The following is a 19893-nucleotide window of genomic DNA, read 5'->3' as shown; positions in this document are numbered from 1 at the left end:
AAATGGAGGAGTATCCTTCTCTCCATGTTTCAATGGACCCTAGCTTGGACAAGTGGTGGACCTTTGTTTCTCTCTATGTTTCAATAGAGTTAGCTTGGACAAGTGGTGGACCTTGGAACCAAACCCCCATGTAAAACCTATCATGGTCACTCCAAGTTGTGAGAAAGAATAACCTTTAAGATGTAGGCTTATAGGTTGGACAAGTGGTGGACCTTAGCACCCACATATTCTTAATAAAAGTGGTGAATCTTGAGACCAAACCACTCATGCTACTAGCGTTAATAGGTTGGACAAGTGGTGGAACTTGAATGTAAACCCCTCATCTACGAAATATCGTGGGTTTAATGTATGTCGATAGAGCTTAGCATCTTGGAGACATGGTGCAGCTTGCTTCTCGTCATGTTTCAATGGAGCCTATCTTGAACAAATGGTGGAGCATCCTTCTCTCCATGTTTGAATGGAGCCTAGGTTGGACAAGTGGTGGACCATTGTTTCTCTCTATGTTTCAATAGAGTTAGCTTGGACAAGTGGTGGACCTTGGAACCAAACCCCCATGTAAATCCTATCATGGTCACTCTAAGTAGTAAGAAAGAATAACCTTTAAGATGTAGCCTTATAGGTTGGACAAGTGGTGGACCTTAACACCCACATATTCTTAATATAATGACATAGAGTGGAAAAGTGGTGAATCTTGAGACCAAACCACTCAGGCTACTACCAATAATAGCTTGGACAAGTGTTGCAGCGTGAATGTAAACCCCTCATCTACCACATATCGTGAGTTTGATGTTTTTCGATCGAGCCTAGCATCTTGGAGACATGGTGAAGCTTGCTTCTTGTCATGTTTCAATGCAGCCTATCTTGGACAAATGGTGGAGCATCCTTCCCTCCATGTTTCAATGGAGCCTAGCTTGGACAAGTGGTGGACCTTTGCTTCTTTCTTTGTTTCAATAGAGTTCGCTTGGACAAGTGGTGGATCTTGGAACCAAACCCCCATGTAAAACCTATCATGGTTACTCCAAGTGGTAAGAAAGAATAACCTTTAAGATATAGACTTATAGGTTGGACAAGTGGTGGACCTTAACACCGAGATATTCTTAATATAATGACATAGAGTGAAAAAGGGGTGAATCTTGAGACCAAACCACTCATGCTACTAGCGTTAATAGGTTGGACAAGTGGTGGACCTTGAATGTAAACCCCCCATGTACAAAATATCCTGGGTTTAAGGTATTTCGATGAAGCCTAGCATCTTGGAGACATGGTGCAGCTTGCTTCTCTTCATTTTTCGATGGAGCCTATCTTGGACAAATGGTGGAGCATCCTTCTCTCCATGTTTCAATGGACCCTAGCTTGGACAAGTGGTGGACCTTTTCTTCTCTCTATGATTCAATAGAGTTTGCTTGGACAAGTGGTGGACCTTGGAACTCAAACCCCCATGTAAAACCTATCATGCTCACTCCAAGTGGTGAGAAAGAATAACCTTTAAAATATAGCCTTATAGGTTGGACAAGTGGTGGACCTTAACACCCAAATATACTTAATATAATGACATAGAGTGAAAAAGTGGTGAATTTTGATACAAAACCACTCATTCTACTAGCGATAATAGCTTGGACAAGTGGTGGAACTTGAACGTAAACCCCCCATGTTTCAATATACTTAGCTTTAACAAATGGTGGAGCATCGTTCTCTCTATCTTTCAATGGAGCCTAGCTTGGACAAGTAGTGGACCTTTGTTTCTCTCTATTTTTCAATAGAGTTAGCTTGGACAAGTGGTGGACCTTGGAACCAAACCCCCATGTAAAACCTATCATGTTCACTCCAAGTGGTGCGAAAGAATAACCTTAATGATATATCCTTATAGGTTGGCAAGTGGTGGACCTTAACACCCAGATATTCTTAATATAATGGCATAGAGTGGAAAAGTGGTGAATCTTGAGAGCAAACTACTCATGCTACTAGCGATAATAGGTTGGACAATTGGTGGACCTTGAATGTAAACCCCCCATCTACGAAATATCGTGGGTTTAAGGTATTTAGATGGAGCCTAGCAGCTTGGAGACATGGTGCACCTTGCTTCTCTTCATGTTTCAATGGAGCCTATCTTGGACAAATGGTGGAGCATCCTTCTCTCCATGTTTCAATGGACCCTAGCTTGCACAAGTGGTGGACCTTTGCTTCTCTCTATGTTTCAATAGAGTTAGCTTGGACAAGTGGTGGACCTTGGAACCAAACCCCAATGTAAAACCTATCATGGTCACTGCAAGTCGTGAGAAAGAATAACCTTTAAGATATAGCCTTATAGGTTGGACAAGTGGTGGACCTTAACACCCAGATATCCTTAATATAATGACATAGAGTGATAACGTGGTGAATCTTGAGACAAAACCACTCATGCTACTAGCGGTAATAGCTTGGACAAGTGGTGGACCTTGAACGTAAACCCCCCATGTTTCAATAGAGTTAGCTTCCAGAAATGATGGAGCATCCTTCTCTCCATATTTCAATGGAGCCTAGCTTAGAGAAGTGGTGAACCTTTGCTTCTCTCTATAATTCAATAGAGTTAGCTTGGACAAGTGGTGGAACTTGAAACCAAACCCCCACGTAAAGCCTATCATGGTCACTCCAAGTGGTAAGAAAGAATAACCTTTAAGATGTAGCCTTATAGGTTGTACAAGTGGTGGACCTTAATACCCACATATTCTTAATATAATGACATAGAGTGGAAAAGTGGTGAATCTTGAGACCAAACCACTCAGGCTACTAGCAATAATAGCTTGGACAAGTGTTGGACCTTGAATGTAAACCCCTCATCTACGAAATATCATGGATTTAAGGTTTTTCGATGGAGCCTAGCATCTTGGAGACATGGTGCAGCTTGCTTCTCGTCATGTTTCAATGGACCCTATCTTGGACAAATGGTGGAGCATCCTTCTCTCCATGTTTCAATGGATCCTAGCTTGGACAAGTGGTGGACCTTTTCTTCTCTCTCTGTTTCAATAGAGTTAGCTTGGACAAGTGATGGAGCTTGGAACCAAACCCCCATATAAAACCTATCATGGTCACTCCAAGTGGTAATCAAGAATAACCTTTAAGATATAGACTTATAGGTTGGACAAGTGGTGGACCTTGAATGTAAACCCCCCAGCTACGAAATATGGTGGGTTTAAGGTATTTAGATGGAACCTAGCATCTTGGAGACATGGTGCACCTTGCTTCTCTTCATGTTTCAATGGAGCCTATCTTGGACAAATGGTGGAGCATCCTTCTCTCCATGTTTCAATGGACCCTAGCTTGGACAAGTGGTGGACGTTTGCTTCTCTCTATGTTTCAATAGAGTTATCTTGGACAAGTGGTGGACCTTGGTACCAAACCCCAATGTAAAACCTATCATGGTCACTCCAAGTCGTGAGAAAGAATAACCTTTAAGATATAGTCTTATAGGTTGGACAAGTGGTGGACCTTAATACCCAAATGTTCTTAACATAATGACATAGAGTGAAAAAGTGGTGAATCTTGAGACAAAACCACTCATGTTACTAGCGGTAATAGCTTGGAAAAGTGGTGGACCTTGAACGTAAAACCCCCATGTTTCAATAGAGTTAGCTTGGACAAATGGTGGAGCATCCTTCTCTCCATGTTTCAATGGAGCCTAGCTTGGACAAGTGGTGGACCTTTGCTTCTCTCTATGATTCAATAGAGTTAGCTTGGACAAGTGGTGGACCTTGGAATCAAATCCCCATGTAAAACCTATCATGGTCACTCCAAGTGGTACGAAATAATAACCTTTAAGATGTAGCCTTATAGGTTGGACAAGTGGTGGACCTTAACACCCACATATTCTTAATATAATGACATAGAGTGGAAAATTGGTGAATCTTGAGACCAAACCACTCAAGCTACTACCAATAATAGCTTGGACAAGTTTTGGACCTTGAATGTAAACCCCTCATCTACTACATATCATGGGTTTAATGTTTTTCGTTGGAGCCTAGCATCTTGGAGACATGGTGCAGCTTGCTTCTCGTCATGTTTCAATGGAGCCTATCTTGGACAAATGGTGGAGCATCCTTCTCTCCATGTTTCAATGGAGCCTAGCTTGGACAAGTGGTGGACCTTTGATCCTCTCTCTGTTTTAATAGAGTTAGCTTGGACAAGTGGTGGAGCTTGGAACCAAACCCCCATATAAAACCTATCATGGTCACTCCAAGTGGTAAGTAAGAATAACCATTAAGATATAAACTTATAGGTTGGACAAGTGGTGGATCTTAACACCCACATATTCTTAATATAATGACATAGAGTGGAAAAGTGGTGAATCTTGAGACAAACCACTCATGCTACTAGCGATAATAGCTTGGACAAGTGGTGGACCTTGAATGTAAACCCCCCATGTCAAAATATCTGGGTTTAAGGTATTTCGATGGAGCCTACATCTTGGAGACATGGTGCAGCTTGCTTCTCTTCATGTTTCAATGGAGCCTATCTTCACCAATGGGGGATCATCCTTCTCTAAATGTTTCAATGAGCCTAGCTTGGACAAGTGGTGGACCTTTGCTTCTCTCTATGTTTCCATAGAGTTAGCTTGGACAAGTGGTGGACCTTGGAACCAAACCCCCATGTAAAACATATCATGGTCATTCCAAGTGGTGAGAAATAATACCCTTTAAGATATAGCCTTATAGGTTGGACAAGTGGTCGACCTTAAAACCTAGATCTTCTTTATATAATGACATAGAGTGGAAAAGTGGTGAATCTTGAGACCAAACCACTCATGCTACTAAGAATAGGTTGGACAAGTGGTGGACCTTGAATGTATACCCCCATGTACGATGGAGGCCTACATCTTGGAGACATGGTGCAGCTTGCTTCTCTCATGTTTCAATGGAGCCTATCTTTGGACAAATGGTGGAGCATCCTTCTCTCCATGTTTCAATGGACCCTAGCTTGGACAAGTGGTGGACCTTTGATTCTCTCTATGTTTCAATAGAGTTAGCTTGGACAAGTGGTGGACCTTGAACCAAACTCCCAATGTAAAACCTATCATGGTAACTCCAAGTGGTGAGAAAGAATAACCCTTAAGATATAGCCTTATAGGTTGGACAAGTGGTGGACCTTAACACCCAGATTTCTTAATATAATGACATAGAGTGGAAAAGTGGTGAATCTTGAGACCAAACCACTCATGCTACTAGAGATAATAGGTTGGACAAGTGGTGGACCTTGAATGTAAACCCCCATGTACAAAATATCATGGGTTTAAGGTATTTCAATGGAGCCTAGCATCTTGGAGACATGGTGCAGCTTGCTTCTCTTCATCATTTTTCAATGGAGCCTATCTTGGACAAATGGTGGAGCATCCTTCTCTCCATGTTTCAATGGACCCTAGCTTGGACAAGTGGTGGACCTTTGCTTCTCTCTATGTTTCAATAGAGTTAGCTGGACAAGTGGTGGACCTTGGAACCAACCCCCATGTAAAACCTATCATGGTCACTCCAAGTGGTGAGAAAAATAACCCTTTAAAAATAGCCTTATAGGTTGGACAAGTGGTGGACCTTAACACCCAAATATTCTTAATATAATGACATAGAGGAAAAAGTGGTGAATCTTGAAACAAAACCACTCATGCTACTACGAAAAAAGCTTGGACAAGTGGTTGACCTTGACGTAAACCCCCCATGTTTCAATAGACTAGCTCGACAAATGGTGAGCATCCTTCTCTTCCATGTTTCAATGGAGCCTAGCTTGGACAAGTGGTGGACTTTGTTTCTCCTCTATGTTTCAATAGAGTTAGCTTGGACAAGTTGACCTGAACCAAACCCCCATGTAAAACCTATCATGGTCACGATCCAAGTGGTGAGAAAGAATAACCTTTTGATATATCCTTATAGGTTGGACAAGTGGTGGACCTTAACACCCCAGATATTCTTAATATAATGACATAGAGTGGAAAAGTGGTGAATCTTGAGAGCAAACCACTCATGCTACTAGCGATAATAGGTTGGACAAGTGGTGGACCTTGAATGTAAACCCCCATGTACAAAATATCATTCAAGCCTAGGAATAATTTGGTACTGAAGGTCCCATGTTTCAATGGAGCCTAGCTTGGACAAGTGGTGGACCTTTGATTCTCTCTATTTTTTCAATAGAGTTAGCTTGGACAATGGTGGACCTTGGAACCAGACCCCTATGTAAAACCTATCATGTGCATTCCAAGTGGTGGTAAATAATACCATTTTAGATATAGCCTTATAGGTTGGACAAGTGGTGGACCTTAACACCCAATCTTCTTAATATAATGACATAGAGTGGAAAAGTGGTGAATCTTGAGACCAAAACCACTCATGCTACTAGGGATAATAGGTTGGACAAGTGGTGGACCTTGAATTTAAACCCCACATATACAAAATATCATGGGTTTAAGGTATTTCAATGGAGCCTAGCATCTCGAAAGACATGTGCATCTTGCTTCTCTTCATGTTTCAATGGAGCCTATTTTGGACAAATGGTGGAGCATCCTTCTCTCCTGTTTCAATGGACCCTAGATTGGACAAGTGGTGGACCTTTTTCTTCTCTCTATGTTTCAATATAGTTAGCCTATATTAGACAATTAGTAGACCTCGAATCTCTCCATGTTGTCTAGAGCTGAGCTTGGACAAGTGGTGGACCTTACTTCTCCTTCCCTTAGTTTACTAGCTTAAAAGAAAACTATGTATACTTGCTTAGATCTAGCTTGAACAAGTGGTGGACCTTGTATTCACACAAACTTAATTCATTACAAAAATATATGCTAAAATAACATTTGGTTTTTTTTTGTTTCAGGAAAGATGGCTCCAAAAAAACAGGTTGCAAGGGTTGCTGTCTCAGTTGACTATACTTGCAATGATTTAGGAAATGGTATTTGGACATACATGGTATAGAGGGTGCACAATTTCATAAGGTGCATCTATTTATTTGCCAAAAAGGAGAATGACAGCTTGTTTGAAGATGTTGGACAAGTTGTGGAAGCATCTGTCTCTGTAGTTGATAGTCATCCGGAGGTGGAATGCATTGACATTCTAGTTCCAATGAATCTAGAATTTCAACTATCTCCAGGAGCATATGCATTGGAGCGCATGTCTAGAAACAAAGAAGAGACAATGTTTTTCACGAGGATGGATTTTGCAGAATCAAATCCAAACATCACAGCAGATCAACTTCAAAGCTCCATCATTGCCACACACAACGAAAAAGGTGAAAGCTTCACGACCACCATCCACAAAGAAGCAAGCAAAAGTGCAAAAAGTAGCAGCTAAGCGAACTAGTTCCATTTTGGATGTAGACAAGGCATCTTTGGCATCCTCATCACAGAGGGTTCAATGTCAAAGATGAGAATTGTGGATCCAGATGTTTTAGAAGCTGAGGCCATGAAAGGACAAGAAAAAAGATACAGGTGGAATGAATAAGTACATAAATTATTTTCCTTTCAATATAGGGAATTTGATATCCTATTCAAAATTGTTTGGCTTGCTCCTGATCACTATAATGCACGTATTATGGATAAAAAACACGCTGAAAGTGTGTTATTTGGATTTTCACGGAGTAGTACGACCAAGCCTGCAGCATGTCATATTTTGATGCCTGTTCGAAATGCAAAATCAAAGAAGGGACTCCTTTGGCAGTAGAAGAGGTAGAGGAGCAAAAAATTAAAGATTATCATTATTGGATTCTTGATGGGCAGCATTCAATCTATGCTGCAAAAGTTTTGCTTCACAATGAACAAAACAACAAAGAGATATTTGAAAGACTGATTAGCGTGTATAAATTTAGAAAGGCTCGCATTGTTGTGAATGCTCCTCCATTTGTTGCAACTGCTATATCTGCCATTGCAAATGAGGAGGCTCAGGCATTGTATGTCAAGCAACCTTACAGCCAAATATTGAGACATTTACGGAGTCCAATGGATCTTCTCAGACGACCACCAAAGGCAGCAAGTGGAATTGCAGAGGGACATGCATCTCGTGCCGGATGGGATGTAAGTTATTTTCTTTGTCTTTTTGATAGTGTTTAATTAACAAATCTTGCTCAATAGTTTAATTATTTCTCTATTTCTTTTAGGCTTTTCTTCGATTGGCAAGAATGAGTGCAGCAGCAAGTTGGATTGCTAAACAGGCACACATGGTCACGTACTCTGATTAAGTTTATGATTGCTGGATAGAAATCATTGAAAATCTAGAAGAGGAGAATAAGAAACCCCCAACAACTGTATTTAGATACCTTTGTGGCCTTGAGGAATCAGAGGTAAAGACTATTCAAGAAGAGATTAGAGATGAGAAGATTTTACTGTCAAAGAGTGCAAAGGATGGTGATGCAACTGACATGTATGATCGAATCAAGCAGTTGAAGCAAGACAAATTGATTCAAGATGCACTTCTTGAAGGCTTCAACAATTTGAATGAGTCTTCACCATGTAAAGACTGGAGGAGGTGGTCAAAAATGTATAACATCAATGATGTTGTTTATAAACAATTTTAATGCTATGCGAGGAATGGATCAAATCTAGTTTGACGCGTGGAACAAAGAAAATGGCTTTTCCAGATGGAGCAATAAAATACATGCAATGGGCAATTCACCTTCAAAAGGAGAAAACTGAGCCGAGAGATTTGCCATGGTCAATCTATGTGGTGAGCCTACAAATGGAAGGCAATCTCTACTTGATGCGCCACTTCAATAATAAAGTGCCTATTGGCTTATGTGTTTTAGATATGACAAAAAACGTTGGAGGCAATTTGAAGTGGAGTGAGGAGACATTTAACAATGCTTTGGATGGGATCTTGGCTATTGCTGGAGGGTCAACAGATCCTGGATTTGTCTTTCTTGCATTTGTGGATTTCACTAACTTCACAAAATTGCAATGTGCCTTTCACGCCATGGGAGATAATCTGAGGCTACCATTGTTGTGGGTGCATTGCATCACTTCCATCAGCTCTTGCAAAGGAGCAATTCAATTCCTAACAGTTATTGCCTTCTTGGGACAAGGGCAATGCATTTGAAGACCTGAGAAGAAGATCAGAGGAACATCCCATGCCAATTGATTGTTCTCTTCTTCAAGTAGCAGATAACGATATGTCAGATTTGCAATATTTGGAGGCCAAAAAAAGAGCTTTGGTCAAGCACTACATTCGTACATATTTTTTTGAAGACCGCAAGCTTGTTGATGTTTTTGGTGATGGCTCCTTGGTTGCACAAGAAGGAATACAACAGAAAAAAGAAGTTATATGCTTAATTGATAGTGTGGAGGAGGCAAAAAACGTGGAGACCATGCTGCTAGACTTTGCTAAGTCTCATGAAGATATAGAAAAATGGGCTGGACTTCAACAATCCACTTCGCAATCAGATGACATTGTGCCTGTTACACAGGAGTGCTCTCCACAAAGAGAAGAAGAACAACAACAACAACATCCTCTGTCAATGGAGGACTTTTTGGAAATGGAGACACGTATGTTTTGAGTTTCTTGTGCATGTTAGTGTTTCTTGTTCTTGTTAGTGTTGGATTTTGCTTTATATAGTATTGATTGAGTTTGTATTTTTTATCTCAAGCATTCAAGGTTTGAATGTAAATAATAAATTACTTGAGTTTTTGAATGGTGGATCTTTAGACTAAAACTATAACATTTAATACTCACAAAGACTTAATTACTTAAGATCTTGAACTCAATAAGTTTTGGACCTTTTATCAATACCCCCTTGATATGATACATTAGATCGTAGCATGGTTAAATGGTGATGCTTCATAAATTGAACCTAGCTTAGACAGGTGTTGGAGCCTAAATTTAAACTAACCTTGCTAGAAGGGATCTTATGTTTGGACTTTGAGAACTAGCATAAGTAATCAATTAGAGCATAGATTAGACATGTGGTGGTGGCCTTAGAGACCAAAATCTTAATGAGCTTGGAAAGGTATTTAAGTACTGCAATTTACTTAGTTTTAGTACTCACTAAAGGCATAGCTTGACAAAAGGTGGACCTTACATGGATCCTAATTTCAAGAGGTGTGGTAGACCTTCAAACCAAGATCATATAGCTTGGACATGTGGTGGACCTTGCATGGAGACTAGTTTAGACAAGTGTGGTACACCTTGTAACCAACACCCATTTGTTATATTAGCTTGGACAAGTGGTGGACCTTGCTTTTATGTTTCAATGGAGCATATTTTGGACAGGTGGTAGACCTTGTTTCTCTCCATGCTTCAATGGAGAGAAACATTAGCTTGGACAAGTGGTGGACCTTGCTTTTATGTTTTAAAGGAGCATATTTCGGACAAGTGGTAGACATTGTTTCTCTCCATGGTTCAATGGAACCCACCTTAGACAAGTGAAGTACCTTGAAACCAAACCCCCATAATACAACCTACTAAATAGGTTGGAAAATTGGTGGTATATGAAACCATCCATGATAGAGCATAGTATAGGTGAAAACGTAGTGGTCCTTATATCAATTACCCATGCATAGCTTGGACAAGTGGTGGACCTTGATTCTCTCTATGTTTCAATGGATCCTATCTTGGACTATAGATATATCTTACTTATTTCCATGCTTCAATGGATTGTAGCTTGGATAAGGAGTGGACCTTCAAACAAAACTCCACAGCATAGCATATATTAACAATTCATGGGTTTTATAGAGATTTTCTTGCCTATTTTGGAGAGTTGGTACACCTTTATTCTCCATTCTTCAATGGATCTGAGGTTGGACAAGCGGAGCTGGAGAAGTGGTCAACCTTAAAATGAAACCTCCCATGCTACAACCCATCATAGATCGTATATGTAGTGGACCTTGAAACTCTTTTATGTCCCTAGCTTAGAGAAGCATTGCACTCTTTATTATCTCCATACATGAAGGCAAGGTTGGACAAGTGGTGGACCTTCAAACCAGAATCTCTATGCAATAATAGGCAAGTGGTGGAGCTTGTTTTCTCCATGTTCCAATGGAGCCTAGCTTAGACAAACAATGGAGCTTGCTTCTCTCCATGTTTCAATGGATCCTAGCTTAGAAAAGTGGTGGAGCTTTGATTCTCTCCATGTTCCAATGGACCATAGCTTAGACAAGTGGTAGACCGTGAAAAAACCCCCCGTATACAACATATTATGGGGTTTTCATGTTTCAATGGCACCTAGCTTGGAAAATGGTAGAGCTTGCTTCTCTTTATGTTTCAATGGATCCAATCTTAGCCAAGTGGTGGACCTTGAAACAAGAATCCCCCCCCCCCCCCCATGTACAACGTATTATGGGTTTTGAAAGCACTGGGAGAAAATAATAGCTTTGATAAGTGGTGGACCTTGCTTCTCTCCATGCTTCAATGGAGCCGAGGTTGGACACATGTTGGAGAGAAGATGGTTGCCCATGAAATAAGACCATGCATGCTATAATCAATCATATGTTGTACACATGGTGGACCTTGCAATTGTTTTATATGCCTAACTTGGACAAGTGGAGGACCCTTGATTACCTCCAGATATCAACAACAAGCCAAGTTTGGACAAGTGTAGTACCACCAAACCAGAATCTCTATGCTACAATAGAGTATAGGTAGGACACGCAGTGAACCTTGATATCAAACCATCCATGCTACTAGAGATGATAGGTTTCACATGTGGTGGAACCTTGTATCAATGTTCTATGTGTAGTTTTTGACTAGTGATAGACCTTGAAACTAATCCCTCTAGGCTACAAGAAAAAAGAGATGGATGAGGAGGCTAGACTACTTTTGTTGCATCAATGCATCCCATGTTACCACATATACTATAGGGTTCTTGGATAAGTGTTGGATCTTGTGTCAATGCTCCATGTCTAGCTTGGACAAGTGGTGGACCTTGGTTCTCTCTATGCTTCAAATGGGCAATAGATTGGAGACACAGTGGCCTTTTTTTTCCAATGATTTTATTTTTTGGAAACCTTGGAGGCACCATGTAAGAGGCACTCTAAGTCTTCCATACAATAGACCTATTGGACTATAAAATAATGATATCTTTCTTTGATATTGTCATTATTTTATGCATAATATTTTCTTCTTTTTGCAGACACAAAGGAGTTAAGTGATATAAAAACTAGATGTATTTCACACTATGATTGGCATGAAGATCCTTTTGGGACACCAACTTTTCCTATTCCCAAAGATGTAATTTTCCATATTAACGGTGTGGATTTTGAAGTGCGACTTTCATGTATTGAAGGAGCTGGTTATGGGCTATTTGTGCATACTACCCTGGAAAGTGGTTTGACTATTCTAAACTATGGAGGGCATAAGTATAGATTTCAAGACTGGAAAAAGATATGCAAAATTTTCCAAGAGCTTATAAATATTCTCTTCTAGAGGATCCAAACATAGAAGAAGAGGAAGATCAATCATACATTATTGGTTGTGTAGAAGAAGGAAACGTGTCGGGCTATATAAATAGTTCTCACAGTACAAATGTCTGTCCCAACGTACGCTATACATTTGATCCAAATTTTCCACCTTGGCATAAATGCACCTCTTCACACATCAAGTCAGAAGAATATGGCCATGTATGCATTGAGACTATTTGTCAAGTTGAAGCAGGAGAAGAGTTGTTTGCTGACTATAACTTTACTTGACATTGTAAAGTATTGTACATGGATGGAAATCTCAAGTACATGCATCATTTTCATTTTTCATGGATGAAATCTCAAGTGAATATAACATTTGATTATTGTTTAGTTTATGCTCAACGAGAATCTAAAGTGCTCTTATGCTTTGTGTGTTGTCTAACTTATTTGACTACCTTGGCCATAGAATCTTGATTCTACTCTAGATTTGTGATAAATCTTACCAAAATTTAATCAATGTCTAGGTTGGACAAGTGGTGGGGCTTCAAACATTACTGTCTTAAACAAGTGGAGTTATCTTACTTGAATAAGTGGTGGCCTTTGAATCCAAATCTAAGCCAAATCTCTAATTGTTTGCTTGTAGTCTAGGTTGGACATTTGGTGGACCTTGTATCCATGTTTCCTCAACAAGGGTGGCTTTTAGTTTTCACTTTAAGTACTCATCTTTAATAAAGTGTAGGATGGAAAATGTTGAGTTAGTAGATTGTATTTTAGACAAGTGGTGTTTGGTGTACGAATGCTGAAAATGGTTGCAAGGATTCTAACAACGACTTTACCTTAAATAAATTTCTTACTAGGAGTTCTACATATAAATATGGTGAATAAAATTCTAGTGGTTTTGAGATACCATTTGTGTGTGTGTTTTCTTAGATTCACAAACTGGGATGGATAATGCTCCTATGGTTCAGTCAACAACTATAGAATCCATAGATTCTATGGTTTCTAAAGTGCCCAAGATGGATGATATTTCTATACTAGAGTCTAGTGTTGTGCAACTTGAGCAAGCTTCCAATAATGAGAACCAAGAAATCGATGCTTCAAAAATGCAACATACATCAAAAGAGACTGAAAAGTCCACTCACGAGCTATTGCCAATTGGTACTACGTCATGTAGCGTAGATGTTGAGAAATCCATGCTTACAATTATATTGGATTTAAATGGTCTATTGTTGAAACGTTCCCCTCAACCATCCTCACACCACAACTCAGTGCAAATGGATTCAAAAAGATATATTATACTCAGGCCAGGTTGCATCCAATTCTTGAAGACTATTTTACAGAGGTTTAATGTTGCAATTTGGTCGACAGCTACTAGGAATAATGTGTATCAAATCCTTGCAGCACTAAACAACTTAGCTGAGGATACATTGCCTTTCTTTGCAATTTGGTCGCAAGATGTCTGCTACACCGCTCAAACTCAAAAATTGTTTAGACCCGACAATCCAAACGTTGAGGCAATGTTCAAGCCTCTAGCCAAAATTGCCATGGGGTTTGAATGTGATCCACAAAGAACAGTGCTTATTGATGACTCTCCTTACAAGGGATGTATTTCACCAGCAAACAATTGCATTTTTCCACCACAATTTGATGCTGAGAAGATGGTTGACAATATGCTCTTGGAGGAGCTACTGCCATACTTGATTCAGCTTGATGAGAGAAGGGATGTGCGTGATTTAATTGCTTCTAAATGATGTTTGGTCAGCTAAGGTGTTCTTTACAAGAAGAATACCACCTGCAAAAGGTGACAGGGATAAAACTATCATTGAAAATGCAAGTGACACAAGCCACCGCAATGAAATGAGAAGAGCCCAAATACAAGAGATCTTAGCAAAGGAGCGTACAACCATTGAAAGCATGAAGGCGTCACAATTGACCACTTTAGCTAGGCAATTGGGTTGTAACACAAAAGGAGTTTTGAAGGCAACCACAGCAAAGGCTTATATAAATAAGGTGAAAGCTGAGAACAATCTTCTAAGGCTAGATAGAAAGCAACCCTAAGGTACTAGTGACATGTCATATATTCTTGATACACATACTTGAACACTCATGTGCATGGTATCTAACAAATCTTTCTTTTTATTCCTTCCTGCAGGATCTTACAAAGGATACTACTAGATGGAGCTCAATCAATAGAGATTTTGATATGTTTGCTCAAAATAATGAAGCAGTCACCTACATTTTTTGCTTATCAATTTCTTGAGAGACTTTCTCTTAGTTTGTAATCATCAAATGAAATGAAAAGTATCCTTCTTATAAGATTGCTGATCTTTTTCTCGTTCAAAACTTTCAATTGTGATTTATAGTTTTGTTAGCATGAGATTGTGCTTTTTTAGTTTGAAAAAAACTGTCAAAGATCCAAGTCTTTTTGGCTTTACTTAAGTTATTAATTGTGAAAGATCCAAGTATTTTTGCTTTACTTAAGTTATTGATTGTCTATGTAATAGTCCTTAAAATAAAACAAATATCGGATGGATTTCTTGCTCCCATGTCTCACATTGGTCTTTAGGTAAGACAAGTGGTGACCTTGAAAGTATGGTCTCATATCTCGATCAAGTGAAGAGACATGAAGCTTAAATATCACTACTATGTATCTAGTGTTAAACTCCATCAAGACAAAGATACTAGAGTGCCAAATTGCAGTCTAGTTTAAGTGAAAATCCATTTGAGCTAAGGTAAAACTTATAGTGCCTCATTTTTCTAGGATTCTACCCCATCAAGGAAGTTAGAATCTAGCACAAACCAATTAAGACTCTTTTGGAGCCTAGATAGGAGAATTCGTGGAACTTAATAGACTTATTATTGAGTGAGAGTCTAGTTTAGATAAGCAAAAGATCTTCAAACCAGCACTTGACTTTCTTACTATTCAATATTCAAAGTCCCTTGGGGCTAACAAATTACATACCTACTTGTAACCTAACTAATGAGTAATTATATAGATCTAAGCAAGTATATATAATGAGTCTTCAAACTAATAAAACAAGGGAAGAGAGTAGCAAGGTCCACTACTTGTCCAAGCTCAGCTAGTTCTACTAATTGTCTAATTATAGGCATGGAAAAATGATAGAAGGTTGAACACTTGTCCAACCTATCATCTCTAGTAAGATGGGAGGTTTGGCCTTAAGATTCACCATGTAACCAACCTATACATCATTGTATTATGAAGAGTAGAAAAGCAAAGCTCCACCACTTGTACAAGCTAGTTCTAAAATCCACATGGAGATAAGCAAGCTCCACCATTTGTCAAATCTCTCTTCCATTAAAACATGAAAAAACTCCGCTATGTTGTACAGGGGGGACTTTTTTCCAAGGTCCACCACTTGTCCAAGCTAGGATCCCTTAAAACATGGAAATAAACAAAGCTCCACCACTCGTCCAACCTTTATAGTTGCAAAGTATATGGGTTGTCTAAACTAGGTATGGGAAAATAATTGAAGGTCCACCACTTGAAACATGGAGCGAAGCAAGCTCCACCATGTCTCCAATATGCTAGACTCCATTGAAACACCCTAAATCCATGATATTTTGTACATAGGGGATGTACATTCAAGATCCACCACTCGTCCAACCTAGTATCCCTAGTAGCTTGATAGCTTTGGTCTCAAGATTCACCACTTGTCCACTCTATGTCATTGTATTAAAAAGGATTGGGTGTTAAGGTCCACCACTTGTCCAACCTATAAGGTTATATTTTAAATGGTTTTTTTTCTCACAACTTGAACTACCCATGATATGTTTTACATGGGAGTTTTGTTTCAATGTCCACCACTTGTCCAAGCTAACTCTATTGAAACATAGAGAGAACCAAATGTCCACCACTTGTCCAAGCTAAGCTATATTGAAACATGGAGAGAAGGATGCTCCACCATTTCTCCAAGATAGGCTTCATTGAAACATGGAGAGAAGAAAGCTCCACCATGTCTCCAAGCTAGGATCCATTTAAATGCCCTAAACCCATTTTATTTTGTACATGGGGTGTTTTATTTCAAGGCCCACCACTTGTCTAACCTATTATCCCTAGTAGCACAAGTGGTTTGGTCTCAAGATACACCACTTGTACACTCTATGTCATTATATTGGGAAGAACTATGTATTAAGGTCCACCACTTGTCCAACCTATAAGGTTATATCTTAAATGGTATCCTTTCTCACCACTTGAAATGCCCATGATATGTTTTACATGGGGGTTTCATTCCAAGGTCCACCACTTGTCCAAGCTAACTCTATTCAAACATAGAGAGAAGCAAAGGTCCACCACTTGTCCAAGCTAACTCTATTCAAACATAGAGAGAAGCAAAGGTTCACCACTTGTCAAAGCTAGGCTCCATTGAAGCATGGAGAGAAGTAACCTCCATCATTTTTCCAAGATAGGTGCCATTCAAACATGGAAAGAATCAAGATCTACCATGTCTCCAAGATTCTAGGCTCCATTGAAACACCCTAAAACCATGATATTTTGTACATGGGGTGTTTACATTCAAGGTCTACCACTTCTCTAACGTATTATACCTAGTAGCATGAGTGGTTTGGTCTTAAGATTCACCACTTATCCACTCTATGTCATTATATTAAGAATAACTGGGTGTTAAGGTCCACCACTTGTCCAACCTATAAGGGTATATCTTAAATGGTATCCTTCACCACTTGTCAAGGTCCATCACCACTTTTCCAACCTGTAAGGTTATATCTTGAATGATATTTTTCCTTGTCACTTGTAATGTCCATGCTATGTTTTACAAAGGGGTTTTGTTCCAAGACCCACCACTTGTCCAAGCTAACTCTATTGAAACATAGAGAGAAGCAAAGTCCACCACTTGTCCAAGGTAGGCTCCATTGAAACATGGAGAGAAGGATGATCCACCATTTCTCCAAGATAGGTTCCATTGAACATTGAGAGAAGCAATCTCCACCATGTCTCCAAGCTAGGCTCCATTGAAATACCCTAAATCCATAATTTTGTACATGAGGGGTTTACATTCAAGGTCCACCACTTGTCCAACCTATTATCCCTAGTAGCACGAGTGGTTTGGTCTCAAGATTCACCACTTGTACACTCTATGTCATTATATTAAGAAGAACTATGTGTTAAGGTCCACCACTTGTCCAACCTATAAGGTTATATTTTAAATGGTATCCTTTCTCACACTTGAAATGCCCATGATATGTTTTACATGGGGGTTTCATTCCAAGGTCCACCACTTGTCCAAGCTAACTCTATTAAAACATATAGAGAAAGAAAGGTCCACCACTTGTCCAAGCTAGGCTCATTGAAACATGGAGAGAAGGAACCTCCACTGTTTCTCCTAGATAGGCTCCATTGAAACATGGAGAGAAATAAGCTCCACCATGTCTCCAAGTTGCTAGGCTCCATTGAAATACCCAATACCCATAATATTTTGTACATGGGGGTTTACATTCAAGGTTCACCACTTGTCCAACCTATTATCCCTAGTAGGTTTGGTCTCATGATTCACCACTTGTCCACTCTATGTCATTATATTAAGAGGAATTGGGTGTTAAGGTCCACTACTTGTCCAACCTATAATGTTATAGCTTGAATGGTATTTTTTCTCACCACTTGTAATGCCCATGACATGATTTACATGGGGGTTTTGTTCCAAGGTCCACCACTTGTCCAAGCTAAATCTATTGAAACATAGAGAGAAACAAAGGTCCACCACTTTTCCAAGCTAGGCTGCATTGAAACATGGACCTTAATACCAAATTATTTCTAGTAGCATGAGTGATATTTTGTACATGGGGGGTTTACATTCAAGGTCCACCACTTGTCGAACCTATTTCCCTAGTAGGTTTGGTCCCAAGTTCACCACTTATCCACTCTATGTCATTATATTAAGAATAATTGGGTGTTAAGGTCCACCACTTGTCCAACCTATAAGGTTATATATTAAATGGTATTTTTTCTCACCACTTGTAATGCCCATGATATGTTTTACATAACTCTATTCAAACATAGAGAGAAATAAAGGTCCACCACTTGTCCAAGCTAGGCTCCATTGAAACATGGAGAGAATGATGCTCCACCATTTATCCAAGATAGGCTGCATTGAAACATGAAGAGAAGCAAGCTTTACCATGTTTCCAAGCTAGGCTCCATTGAAACACTCTAGGGGGTTTTATTTCAAGGCCCACCACTTGTTTAACCTATTATCCCTAGTAGCATGAGTGGTTTGGTTTAAAGATTCACCACTTGTACACTCTATGTCATTATATTGTGTTAAGGTCCACCACTTGTCCAACCTATAAGGTTATATCTTAAATGGTATCCTTTCTCGCCACTTGAAATGCCCATGATATGTTTTACATGGGAGTTTCATTCCAAGATCCACCACTTGTCCAAGCTAACCATATTTAAACATAGAGAGAAACAAAGGTGCACGACTTGTCCAAGGTAGGCTCCATTGAAACATGGAGAGAACGAACCTCCACCATTTCTCCTAGATAGGCTCCATTAAAACATGGACATAAGTAAGTTCCACCATGTCTCCTATATGCTAGGATCCATTGAAATATGCAAAACCCATGATATTTTGTACATGGGTGATTTACATTCAAGGTCAACCATTTGTCCACCCTATTATCCCTAGTAGGTTTGGTCTCACAATTCACCACTTTTCCACTCTATGTCATTATAATAAGAGGAATTGGGTGCTAAGGTCCACCACTTGTCCAGCCTATAAGGTTATACCTTGAATGGTATTTTTTCTCACCACTTGTAATGCCCATGACATGCTTTACATGGGGGTTTTGTTCCAAGGTTCACCACTTGTCCAAGCTAATTCTATTGAAACATAGACAGAAACAAAGGTCCACCACTTTTCCAAGCTAGGCTCCATTGAAACATGGACCTTAATACCAAATTATTCCTAGTAGCATGAGTGATATTTTGTACATGGGGGGTTTGCATTCAAGGTCCACCACTTGTCCAACCTACTTTTCCTAGTAGGTTTGGTCGCAAGATTCACCACTTGTCCACTCTATGTCATTATATTAATAATAATTGGGTGTTAAGGTCCACCACTTGTCCAACCTATAAGGTTATATATTGAATGGTATTTTTTCTCACCACTTGTAATGTCCATGATATGTTTTACATGGGGATTTTGTTCCAAGGTCCACCACTTGTCCAAGCTAAATCTGTTCAAACATAAAGAGAAACAAACGTCCACCACTTGTCCAAGCTAGGCTCCATTGAAACATGGAGAGAATGATGCTCCACCATTTATCCAAGATAGACTCCATTGAAACATGGAGAGAAGTAAGCTCCACCATGTCTCGAAGATGCTAGAGTCGATTGAAATACCCAAAACCCCTGATACTTTGTACATGGGGGGTTTACATTCAAGGTCCACCACTTGTCCAACCTATTATCCCTAGTAGCATGAGTGGTTTGGTCTCAGGATTCACCACTTGTCCACTCTATATCATTATATTAAGAAAAATTGGGTTTCCATATCTAAATGGATCTTTTCTTGGATAAGTGG

The sequence above is a fragment of the Adiantum capillus-veneris genome, chromosome 19 (genome assembly GCF_014529385.1).
Source record: "Adiantum capillus-veneris isolate H3 chromosome 19, ASM1452938v2, whole genome shotgun sequence".
Taxonomy (NCBI): Eukaryota; Viridiplantae; Streptophyta; class Polypodiopsida; order Polypodiales; family Pteridaceae; genus Adiantum; species Adiantum capillus-veneris.
Note: the sequence above shows the minus strand (reverse complement) of the source record.